Here is a 13,733-nt window from a genome sequence, read left to right on the forward strand (position 1 = left end):
TTTGATCTTTTTGAATAACAAAAATAGGTTAGTAAAAATACAAAAAAAAAAAAAAAAAAAAAAGAATAACAAAAATAAATAGTATCCAAAAAAAGTTTCAAGTGTGTTATTTTCAGTATCCAGCAGTCCCTATTGTCCTTAGGAAAAAATGCTTTTGTTTGTCATTTTAACCATACTATTTAGCATCAAATAGTTAGTTGAAATTGGAATGTAAACACATAAAAGCAACTAAAACCCAAAATAAAGGCAACCCCCATTTATTTATCTTTAATATTTTTTGATAAATAAATTATGTAAAAAGGGGAAGAAACTACATTCATAAAATTGTTAAAAAGATAAATATATCTACTTGTACAAGCAGAGAAATGAAAAGGATCTGTAGCGTAAAGATCTCTCATGCATAGTCATCTTCTCTGCAAAGAGATAAGGGTAAAGGGTTTCTTTTTGTTACAAGTAACCTCTATCATCTTCTTTAACCTGTATTATTTATTTATAAGCAACGTACGTACTGAGAAAAAGAGCAAAACCTAACACAAATGAAAACCCGTAAGATAAACTTGTGGATCCGGACAATACAACAGATTGCGGCGGAGGGTTATAGTGGTAAAACGGAAAGTAAGGAACGATTGGGTTCGGCGGCGGCGTAAAAGGGTAGTTTCCTCCACTTTTAGGCGGCGGATAAACGTAGCCACCGTCGCCGCCGGAGGAAGACGGTGGTAGCCCGTAAGAGCCAGACTGAGAAGGAGGTGGGTAGTAGTAGTAAGGACCACCACTACCACCACCACCGCCAGAGCTAGGAGGCGGAGGACAGGCGCTGATGGTGACTGGACGTGGAGGAGATGGAGTCGGTGGTGGAGGAGAGGGATTTGGCTGACAAGGATTGTCACAAGAAGTGCACATTGTACAGTCAACGATCTGAGAGTTTGCTGACGTAAGCGTAGTGTGTGTCGTCAAGAAGATAAAGTGAGAGAGAAAAAGGAAGAGATGGAATGTTCGGAATGTTTCCATTGTCGGAGTGAATCTGAGTTTGTGTCTGGTAAGAGAATCTGAAGGTGAACGAAGCGAATTTGAGGAAGGAGGAAGAGGGAAGAAGACAAAGAAGAGAAGGGGCACAAGTGTTAGAGTGAAGCAGAAGAACGTGTAGATTGTGTCGATACTTCTTTTTATTTCTCACCATTTGTTTACCATTTCTTTATTAACAGTTTAACAATTTACACCAAAAAACTTTACAAATATATTTACGTCAGAAAGGAATAAAAAAACTGAGAACTACAGTAGTAAGATTGTCTATAATCTGTGATTTGATGATGCAAGCCATAGGGTCCAATACAGCATAATGTATACCACGTGATTTACCAAACCTTTCTACACTGAAAATCATTGCTCTCACGATACCACCTTCCGATAGATTCTGTCAACTATTTACCAGTTGTTAACGAAAATCTATCAAGTTTAATCGTGGGAACCGAAATTCGCACTGTCGATTTTCGTTTAAATTATGAAACTAGAAAAACTTTAATTTTCCAGAGGTCCCAGAATCTGTTAATACCACACGCTAAGCAATCAGAACACGAGATATCAACGACAAAGTACAAAAATCGTAAAAATAAAGCAAATAGATCTAATTTAGAATCCATGTTTGAGCGTTACAACAAGGTATAAGCCTGGGCTCAAGAGCTGTCGGCGAGATTCCTAGTTCTACCAACCCTAAGACGGCTAAACCTAATTGAGTCGCAGCTCGAAATAACAAAAACGGAAATATGCCTAAATCGCTCTAAGTGCTAAGTTTGCTCCGAAAAAAGTCTCTCCTCATGTCTCTCGCCTAGGACTCCTTATATACTGGCTCCTAGGTCGGTTTACGCTTTTCCTCTTCTGCCCTTAAGCCATCATAGCATAAAAATGGAGATATTCCATTTTTTCCGATCTTCGTAATTATTTTCAAAATTTCGTATTTATCCGCGAAAACTTGACATTTATCTTTCCTTGCGAATCAAGCGTAAACTGTCATGCGGCTTGCGGGCTGTTGGTTAAGAAATCGTAAGTTGGGCCTCGAGTCATGTCTTAGGTCCCTTTGGGCCGTCTTCTGACTCGAAGCGTTTATTACGGCTTCTGTCGATAAAGAACGAACTTTCCGTGGTTTTTACCGTAAAGTTTGATCGATGACTTAGAATGACGGGAAACATGAAATGGGTTCGCTACGGTCTTCGGGAGATAGCATCGAAGGGTAGACGAGAATGCATGGACTAATGTCGTATCGACGTTTCGGAAGAGCTCGGTTGCTACGTAGCGGCAGAGCGGAACACGCGTTCGGTCGTTGCGTGGCGACCTTTTTCGAGCTATTGTCCGATGTCTCGTGTTTCCTCCGCAAAGCTTTTCGTTAGAAAGAATCTATTTCGAAAAAGTATTTGTCGAAGAAAGTTTTCATTTTCTTCTTCGGACGTTTTCAATGTTAACTTCGTCGTAACCGTTTTTGACCCCAACAGTTAGCCTCCCAGCTCGTTAGAGTCGAGACTCTAGTGCGCGGTTTGACGATTTTGGCAAAGTTAGGCGTATTGGACGAAGTTTACTTTAAACTCCGCGGAAGAAAATTCTTGAGAAAGTATATATTAAAAATATAAAATTCCGAGCCCATACTTCTATAAATAGTGAGCTCTTGTCATTCATTTGCTTCACACCTTCCCTTCTTCAAACCTCCAAAACCTCTCTAGCTCCAAATCTTTTGCATTCAACATGTCTTCTTCCCACGGTGACAAGAGAAACTCCGATGTTGAGATGGACGAGGCCACCTCTCCGGCTACGATTCCGACTTCTCCGGTCGAAGTGCCGACTTTCGCTGCTGACCATCTCCCCTTTGGAGAGAGACTAGTTCGTCGCCAAGCCGAGAAGGAACAGGTTCGAGCTGGCGCCGAGTTCCCATCTTCTTCTGCACTGGCCATTGCTCCGGGTCACGGGACCGAGGTCGTAACTCCCCGAGACACGGGAACTCTCGCATGCTCGGGCGTTCCGGATGCTTCGGCTCTACCTGCCGGATCGTCCACGAATCCGATTCTCGTCGAAGATAAGGAGAGGGCTGCTGACTCTATGCCTCCTCCTCCGGCCAGGAAAGAGATCGTTCTAGCGCTGCGCGCTCCTAGTGTTGTTCCGGTTGCTCAGCCTAAGTGACGGAAGAGGAAGTTTACCAAGGGCGGTGACAGGGAATCTTCGCAGCAAGGAGGCTCGAGCATAGCGTCGGGGCTTCGCGGAAAGGTTTGTCGCTCACTTAATCTCTTGATTGTTATATATTTTTCTAAAAGACAAAAAATCCCTAACTTTCTTCTCGTTTTGCAGTTCATGTCGTTGATCGATGGGATGATCAGCGAGTGCGTTTCTGAGACCAGTTGTCTTGCCGGGAAGTTGTTGGAGCTGCAGGGTAGATGGTCTGAAACCGAGGCCATGCTGACGGCTGTCAAGGATTCTCACTCCGCAAAAGTGTCGAAACTCGAGGTCGCGATAGGGGAGCTCGAGAGGGATCTCGGGAAGATGGCGAGTTCACAGCTTAAGGAGAAGAAAGCCAGGAAGGCCAAATCTTCGGAGGTGCGTCGGCTTCAGCGTCAGATCGAGGGCGATGCAGGATTAGCGAGCCGCGGGATCCGAGAGGCCACCGACGCTCTTCGTTCTGAGTTTCAGGCTCGCTTGGCGAAGATCTCTGCCTTTCTGGGCTCCCTCGAGTGCATCCGGAATAGGGATTTGGCCTTGGCGACGATTGAGGGCAAGGTGGCCGTGGTTCAGTCGTTCCAGAGTGAGACTCCTCCGACCTTAGAGGCCGAAGAGGCCCGACTGTCCGGCTGCAAGGAAGATTTGGCAGTCGTGGACGGAGATTTCGATCTCATCCTAGCTGACCTGAAATCCGCGTGCTTTCTTCCGACGTGGTCAGAAGGCCCAGAGGGGAGAGATCTAGTGCTCGGAGAAAGCAGAGGTGATGCGGCTCCAGGCTTGGACGAAGCGACGGGTGAAGAGGGAGCGTGAGTTCTGAGGATGACTTTGGTTAAATCTCTTGCGAGAGAGTTTTTTTTATGTTTGATGTTTCAGCCTTAAATGGCCTTATTTCATATTTCGGGACTGGTCGTATGTGGCTTTGAATCTCTGCCGCTATGCGGCTTTCTTTTTATGACAAGATGATCGAGTTGCATTTTTCATAAGTTTACGTATGGCGTGGAAGGAGGGTGATGAGTTGTCGTCTCATATCCTTCTTCGATGTAAAATGTTTTGTTCGATATCCGTTTCGAGAGTTTTTCCGCGAGATATAGAATTCGCGGGATATCTGAAGATGTCGAATATAAACATAGAGGCATGGTTTTGGGATCTCGTATCTTTTGGATATCATGCCTTGAGATGTTAGATACCAGTGCGCTGGGTTTAAGGCAAGACCTAGGTTTACTTTCGGCTTTAAGATTTTATGCGGTGACTAGCCGACTATCTATTTATCTGTCGCGATTTTAACCTGATTTGTACCGATTTAAAGTCCGCGATAGGTTCTCGGCTTACATGACTTGTTAGATATGAATCGAGCATCTCTCCGGAGACAATTTTTAAGCCAACCGGAAGTGCTGGACCAAAATTTCGGATTTCTTTTATAGCGCTATTATCCTTGTGTCGGATGTATGGGAGTCATCTTCGTGAGATGCCTATGTCTGTTTAGGACGTTCGAGAGTTCGATGTGATCAGCACCGGACTTGGCGGCAGATGCCGTCGTTTGGAGTTTTTGCGCAAAATATGTGTTAAAATGTTCATCATTTTTTTTACGGAGTGTCTGTTTTCGTCGTTCGGAAGAAGTAACTCTCGAGGCATCTCTTGCGACGTCTCGCGATGCCAAAGGCTTCTTCTCCCTAACGGCTGATTTATTTCCGAATATCGAAAATGTTTTGCAGATAAAAAATAATTTGCTTGGTTAAGATATGTCGAAAACATCAAAGGCGTGGTCGAATGTTTCCGAATTTGAGAGTATACGAGTATACATATCCACTCCCCCCCCCCTTTTAATGAGGGGGGACAGCTGAATTTGCCTTTCGACAAACTGCCTACGTACTCCTTATGGAGATTAACCCGTCACGTAGTTCGGTCATTCCGTGTTGGTTTGTTTAGTGGTAGTATTTTTTGAGATGCATCGCGTTCCAGGTCCTTGGAATTTTTATGCCTTGCATGTTGGCTACTTCGTAGGAGTCTGGTCGGACGACTTTTTCGATTTTATAGGGTCCTTCCCAGTTTGCTCCAAGTTTTCCCGCGTTTCCTTCAGCGGTGTTTTGGAAGACTTTGCGAAGGACCAGATCTCCTTGATTAAATCTGTGAATCCGTACGTTGGAATTATAGTACTTTGCGGCTGCGTATTGGTAATTTTGGATTCGGATGAGAGCTCGATCTCGGCGCTAGTTAATGAGATCGAGATCATCCAGGAGCATGGTGTTATTGAGCTCCTCTCGTTCGGGAAGTAATATTCTTCGAACACCGGGGAACTCTACTTCTGTGGGAATCGTTCCGTACACCAGAGCGAAAGGGGTTTCTCCCGTTGCTTGCCTCGGGGTGGTACGGTGGGACCAGAGGACTCCCTCGAGTTCGTCGGCCCACCTGCCTTTTTTGGTCTCTAAGCGTTTCTTCAGTCCGTCGATAATGGTTTTATTAATCGTTTCAGCTTGTCCGTTACACTGCGGATACCTGGGCGTCGACTAGTTAAGTCGTATCTTCCATTTTTCGCAGAACACCTCGAACCGGGTGGAGTTAAACTGAGATCCGTTATCGGTTACGATCTCGTAAGGAACTCTATGCCTACAGATGATGTTTCTCCATACGAAACTTTCGACTTGGACATCTTTTATACTCGTGTACGAATCTGCCTCTACCTATTTTGAAAAGAAATTGGTGATGACTAAAAGGAAACGCTTTTGCTTTGAATTATGAAGGGGTCCGACGATATCCATGGCCCAACGCATAAAAGGACATGGCGATGTGATGGAGGAGAGAACTTCGACTGGTTGTCGGATGGTTGGAGCATGCCTCTAGCATTTTTCGCATTTTCGTGCGAACTTCTCGCAATCTCCGATCATCGTAGGCCAGTAGTAACCATGGTATTTGATTTTCAATGCCAGCGATCTTCCACCGGAATGGTTGCCGCAGGACCCAGAATGTACTTCCTCCATCACTTTTCTTGCTTTTTCCCCTTCCAGGCACGTCATCACTACAAGAAAACAGCGGTATTCTGACGGACATTCTGACGGACATTCCGACGGAAAATGAAATCCTCGGAATATCCCGAAGAATTTCCGAGGAAATTCTGAGGAAACACAAAATTTGGTTTCCTCGGAATTTCTTCGGAATATACCGACGGAATTCCGAGGAAATACTAATCCGTCGGAATATTCTTATGGAATACCGAGGAAAAACGTATTCCTCGGAAAAAACTGATGAATTCCGAGGATTTATTATAGCCGTTAGAGAACCGTTGGGGGATTTTAAAAATTCCGAGGAAATTCCGACGAACTAGCCGTTTCCGTCGGAATTCCATCGGAATTTCCTCGGTCTGTCGGCAGGATTTCAACTATAAATACAAGCACCCCTCTTTCTCTTCATTCACTCCATATCTTCATCATCCCTCTTACTCTCTTTACACACGAATTTGATTCATAAAAAACATGTCTGCTTCAAATTATTTTCGTTATTGGATCGATCGACCTCATTTGGATCCGAACACGAGGTTGCTTACGGAAGAATACCAACGAGGTATAACCGAATTCATGGGGTTAGTTCACCGACAACCGGAAGCAAAAACAGGTATGTTAAGATGTCCTTGCTCTAATTTTAAAAATAGAAAGGTTATTAAAGAATGAGATGTTTGGACTCATCTATATTTGAGTGGGTTTACATGAAGTTACAAAATTTGGTATCATCATGGGGAAACTGATTATGAACATGGTAGTACTAGCGAACCTCAACCAACGGTTAGATTAGAAGAACCAATTAGAACGGATGTAGATTATGGTGTAGGTACTGAGCAGATGGTAAATGATCATTTTAGAAGGGAAGATTTACCCAATGCACAAGCTAGGAGATTTTATGATATGTTGGATGCTGGAAAGCAACCATTGTACGAAGGTTGCAGAGATGGTCATTCAGCTTTATCATCTGCTACAAGATTGATGGGCATTAAAACAGATTATAATTTGGCTGAAGACTGTGTGGATGCGATTGCTAATTTTGTAAAAGGTATTCTACCCGAGGATAATGTAGCTCCTGCTTCAGACTACGAGGTTCAGAAACTCGTAGCTGGTCTTGGTTTATCGTATCAGGTAATAGATGTATGCAGCGACAACTGCATGATTTATTGGAGGGCGGATGAACAGCGGGTTACATGCAAATTTTGTGGAAAGCCTCGTTATAAAGATACAAGTAGAAGAGTTCCAGTGCCATATAAAAGGATGTGGTATTTGCCTTTGACGGAAAGGTTGCAGAGGTTGTATCTGTCTGAACGCACAGCGCAACCAATGAGATGGCATGCGGAGCACTCAACAGATGGTGAGATTAGACATCCTTCAGATGCAAAAGCGTGGAAGCATTTCCAATCAAAGTATCCCGACTTTGCGTATGAGAGAAGAAATGTCTACCTTGGATTATGTACTGATGGTTTCAGTCCGTTTGGCAAGAGTGGAAGACAGTATTCTCTATGGCCCGTCATTCTTACACCATACAACCTACCCCCAAACTTGTGCTTGCGACGAGAGTTTTTGTTTCTCCCGATTCTCGTTCCCGGACCAGGGCATCCTAAGAGATCACTTGATGTGTTTCTTCAGCCACTAATATATGAGTTGCAACAACTATGGGCTCAAGATGCTGAAACATACGATGTTTTGTGTAAAGAAAACTTTCAAATGCGGGCAGTACTAATGTGGTCAATAAGTGATTTTCCAGCATATGGTATGTTGTCTGGATGGACAACGCATGGAAGGCTATCATGTCCATATTGTCAATATAACACTGATGCTTTCCAACTAAAACACGGAAGGAAAACGTGTTGGTTTGACTCTCACAGGAGATTCCTACCACCTGATCATCCATATCGTAGGAGTAGGAATTTGTTTACGAAGAACAAGAGGGTGTTTGATAGTCCACCTTCGGAAATTTGTGGGAAAGATTTGAAGATACAACTAAGAGATTTTGGTGCAGAAAGGACGCCAGACGTCGGTGGACATGAGCGTTTTCCGGTAGATGCTGTTGGAGAACTACATAACTGGCACAAAGAAAGTATTTTCTGGGATCTGCCATACTGGGAGGATCATCTGCTAAGGCATAATTTAGATGTCATGCATATTGAGAAGAACTTTTTTGACAATCTCATGAACACGATCCTTAATGTTCAAGGTAAAACAAAGGATAATTTGAAGTCAAGACTGGATTTAGTCGATATATGTGCTCGTTCAGAACTTCATGTTGATGAGAATGGTAGGGCTCCTTTTCCCATATACCGACTTGATGCAGAGGGAAAAGATGCGTTCTTTGATTGAATTTCAAACGATGTGGAATTTCCAGACGGTTACACATCAAATTTGCGTAACTGTATCGACAGAAAGGAAGGAAAGTTTACTGGCTTGAAAAGCCACGATTGCCATGTAATGATGCAGCGCCTCATTCCGTTCGCCTTCAAGGAACTATTACCACGAAATGTTCATGAAGCAATTGCAGGGATAAGTGGTTTCTCCCGCGATTTATGCACGAGATCAGTGACTCTTGAAGGTATTGAAAATTTAAAGACTAACATAGCCGTGATTCAGTGCAACCTTAAGAAGATATTTCCTCCCCCATTTTTTGATGTTATGGAGCATCTTGTTATTCACCTGGCAAGAGAATTGGAACTTGGTGGTCCTGTGCAGTATAGATGGATGTATCTGTATGAGCGGTATATGTTCCATTTGAAGAAGATGGTGAAAAATTTAAGTAGGGTGGAAGGTTCTATAGTCGCACAGATGATCAATCAAGAAACTTCAAACTTTGCCGAGTACTACTTTCCGACAGAAGTTCAGACCAAAAACAGAAGACCTGCTCGGCATGATGATAGAGGCGAACAGGCAACATATCATGTTACGGTTCCAGACATTTTCACAGACGTTGGACGACTTAGCGAAAAACCAAAGTACCGTCGACTTACTGAGCAGGAGCGCAGTCATTTGCAAACATATTTGCTCACCAACTGCGAAGACTTTCTTCAATATGAGAGGCAAATAAATTAGCTTACAAATTTTTATTTTAACAAGTTGAAATTTAAATCTTAATTAATTACATTATTGTCATCATATATAGGATTTTCATGGCAGAAAAGCGGTTCGAGTATAGATACGCCACAGAGGACGAACTAGAAGAAATGATGCAGAGAGAATTTACTGGATGGATGTTTACTTATGTGAGTGCTTTAAACAAATTAAAATATATTTTATCACATATTTATACTAATTCACATTTATTGATATAACATATATATATGTGCTATTAATAGGTGTCTGCTGGTTTGGACAGAGGTGAAACATTTGACGATTGGATACGTGAGATGGTCGTTGGACCAAACTTTGTTGTGAAGTCATATCCGAGATTTTGTACTCGAGGATATGCATTCACAACTCAGAAGAGGAGACGTTCGAGTATGACTTATGATGCTGGCGTTTGTTCTGCATCAGGAGATGATGTATACTACGGACACATACATGAGATTTTGGAAATCAAGTATTTGGGCATGGTTGGATTGCGCTGTATTGTTTTCTATTGTGATTGGCACGACAACACTCCAGATCGAGGTGTGAGAACAGATGCATTTGGTGTTACATCAGTAAATTCGAGGCGAAAGCTGCAATATTATGATCCTTTCATTCTTGCTTCTCAGGCCGATCAGGTAATTAAATGTTAATTATTCAGAATGATTCATCATCATGTGTATTAATTTATAATTTTACTAATAATTTTCTAAATGTTACAGGTTTGTTATATCAAGTACCCCCGGGTAAGGAACAGAGATGATCCATGGGTTATTGTTACAAGACTCAACCTGAGAGGCCGAGTTCAGGGAAGTTCTGAGCTGGAAGACCCACTACAACCAAGCACATCTGGCAACTTAAGTGCAGCAGAAGATTTAGCTGGAGTTGGCCTTGTAGTCGATTTAACTGACTTCGGAGAGGAAACTGTCGTTCACGTAGAGGATGAACCAGTTATTGGAGAGTTTCACCAAGATCCAGATTCAGATTCATCTGGTGATGACGACTCAGAAACAGACTACCATTGATTTTTTTTTTTTTTAAAGAAATACCGAGGAAACAAGGTTTTTAAATCGAAAACAATGTTTTTCGGTTTGAATAACACTTATATAACCCTTATTAAGTGTCTTATACTTATTATGTAGTCAAAAATTTGTTTCTTACCCTATAATAAACACTTTTCCGATTGTATGAACGAAATCCCCACAACATAAGAGAAACACTTATACACTTTAATGAACGGTAAAGGGAATACTTACAATTCGTTTTGAAATTTTGTTATTTCATAGTTTATGCTCATCTATACAAAGAATCATCAATGGTATGCATTACAATTGTATAAGAAATGAAATACGACAAAAAAAAATTGATGTTTTGAAACCCCAAACACTAGTTCCTCGGTATTTCCTCGGAATATTCCGACGGAATTCTGAGGAAGATAAGGGTTTCCTCGGAATTCCCTCGGAATATCCGAGGGAATTCCGAGGAAATAGGGGTTTTAAATCGAAAACAACGTTTTGCGGTTTGAATAACCACGAGCCGCTTCTTCTTCCCCATTTCTCTCTTCTTCCTCTGCGCGACTCCTCCGGCGATTTCCCACTGAAATCCGACGATATCTCCGGTGATCTCCCCCTTCTCTTACACAAATCATGTAAGGACCCTATACCACTCTCTTAGGTTCTATTTGTTAGGCTTTTGTGTAGCTTTGATAGATTTTTGTTAGGGTGATTGGTTAGGATTGTGATTTGGTTGTATAATAGGTTTATAATTGTGATTTGGTAGAATAATTTGTTTTGTTGAATTGATTTAGAATTTTTTAATTTTTTTTTAATTTTTTTTTGTATTTATATATATTATTTAAACTATTTTTTGTAATTATTAAACTATTTTTTATTTATTAAAACTATTTTTTGTCTATTAGAACTATTTTTATATATTTATTAACCATTTTTAATATGTATAAAACTTATTTTGCGATTAGAAACTATTATTTGGGATTTTTTTTTAAAAAAAAAAAAATGCATATATATATATATATTATATAAATTTCTATATTTATTAAACATTTTAATATTATTAAAACTATTTTTTGTAATTATTAAACTATTTTTTATTTATTAAAACTAATTTTTGTTTATTAGAACTATTTTTATATATTTATTAAACATTTTTAATATCTATAAAACTTTTTTTGTGATTAAAAACTATTATTTGGGATTTTTTTTAAAAAAAATATATATATATTATATAAATTTCTATATTTATTAAACATTTTTAATATTATTACAACTATTTTTTGTAATTATTCAACTATTTTTTATTTGTTAAAAATAATTTTTGTTTATTAGAACTATTTTTATATATTTATTAAACATTTTTAATATCTATAAAACTTTTTTTGTGATTAAAAACTATTATTTGGGATTTTTTTTTACAAAAAAAAAAAATATATATATATATATATTATATAAATTTATATATTTATTAAACATTTTTAATATTATTAAAACTATTTTTGTAATTATTAAACTATTTTTTATTTATTAAAACTATTTTTTGTTTATTAGAACTATTTTTATATATTTATTAAACATTTTTAATATCTATAAATCTTTTTTTGTGATTAAAAACTATTATTTGGGATTTTTTTTTTAAAAAATAATAATTATATATTTATATATTTATCAAATATTTTTTTTTTAATTTACAGTTCTCATGATGATGAGACCCGGCCTCGACAGCGTCGTGGTCGTGGTGGTACGGGGAGCCAGTCTCGGGATTCCAGCCATTTTCAGGATTCTCCTTCGTCCCACAGCTCCTACCATACATCTCCCTCTGCTGCAGCCTCTCCTGCTCCTCTCGCTCCCGCTGCTGCATCCGCTCCTGCTCCTCCGGGTCCTCCGGGAGTGATGAGTGTTGCGGAGTTGGTTCAACAGCCCGGTCGTGACCATCTTCCCTATCTCACTCCGTATCCACATGGACGGGGTCAAACATGGTAATTAAACATATTTTTTTTTTCTTTAAATTTGGATTCATTATTAACCGTTTATTCTTTTTCTTAGGTTCAACCGATCCGGGAACGGGATCAGCGCATGGATCAACCGTATGATGTACTCAGCCCTCGACAGGGGACATCCGACTTTCACCCACTTCCCTACCGACAAGCAGCATCTGTGGTTTCGTCAGTTTGCGGTAAGTATTCTAATTTTTTTACTTATATTTTTAATCTTTAATATAAATTTTCTACTAATTTTTTTTTTTTTCACCAAGAGTTCAACTGGAATTCCGATGAGACGCTCTTTATCTATCACCACTTCGTCCATAAAGTTATGGACAACTATGGGAAGCAGATCCACGAGTGGAAGAAGAAGTGAGAAATCAATAAGGTTCGATTTAATTTATTAAACAATTTTTTAATTTATTAAACTATTTTCTTTTTTTTTTAATTAAATGGTCCCAAAGTCGATGAACGACACGGTTTGGAAGGAGTTGTGTGCGCATTGGGATAAGGAAGAGACGAAAGAAACTTCTTCCACCAACTCCACCAACCGCAGGAGCGACCGTAAAGGGAAGGACATCTACAAGCATAACTTGGGTGCTCAATCTATTGCCACTCTGGGAGATCGCATGGTAAGTTCAACCGCTTTTTTTTCAATTATTTGAGTTTCAGAATTTTAATTTATTGTGCATTTCTTCTAATTTCTAATGTTTCTTTAATTTATGTTTTTTTTCAAGGCGGAAGAAAATGATGGCGAGCCAGTTGATGATCTCGCCCTAATGAAGATGGCGTATACCAACAAGAAGACCGGCCAGATTGATGACGGTCTTGTGAGGGACGTGGTCGACCTGGTCCAAACTCAGGTGGTAGACGAAGTGTTTCAGCTTCAAACCGAGGATGACGCTTCGACGGCTTCGACCAACTTGTCTCGGTTTCGAATCAACGAAATCGTTGAATCGGTAAGTTCTTTTTTTTTTAAGTTCAATTTATTTATTTCTTGATTTTTATTTTATTATCAATTTATATTATTTAAATTTGGCTATTTATATTTCAGTCGGTTCCAAAGAAGAAGAGACGTTTGGTCGGTTTGGGTCGTCGCTCCTGGTCGGCTGCTCCTTCTTCTGCACCACCGCCATATGTTGATCCAGATGTTCTTACGGCTCAGCTGAAGGACAAGGATGATCGGATATCTGCATTGGAGACCCAGATGGCAGCTCAACAGGCGGGCTATGAGACACAGAAGAGGCTGAAAGAGCAGATGATGGAGATGATGAAGAGGATGTACCCAAACGAGGTGTTTCCGAACATTCAAGACACGTAGTTTTTTTTTTTTAACCAAAAACTCGGAATGTTTTATTTTTATTTGTAGAACTTTGAATTTTCTAATATGTTTTTAGTTTTAATTTTAATTTTATATTTTCGAATTTAAATTTCACAAATTTTAATTTTTTTAAAAAAATAATTTTTTCGAA

General features: G+C 40.0%; 1 pseudogene; it reads right to left on the reverse strand.

The window, feature by feature from the left end:
* Nucleotides 1–241: 241 nt before the first annotated feature.
* Nucleotides 242–1,192, reverse strand: LOC106404730 (annotated as a pseudogene).
* Between the last annotated feature and the right edge of the window lie 12,541 nt (nucleotides 1,193–13,733).

This window comes from Brassica napus, chromosome C1 (assembly GCF_020379485.1).
Source record: "Brassica napus cultivar Da-Ae chromosome C1, Da-Ae, whole genome shotgun sequence".
Lineage (NCBI taxonomy): Eukaryota > Viridiplantae > Streptophyta > Magnoliopsida > Brassicales > Brassicaceae > Brassica > Brassica napus.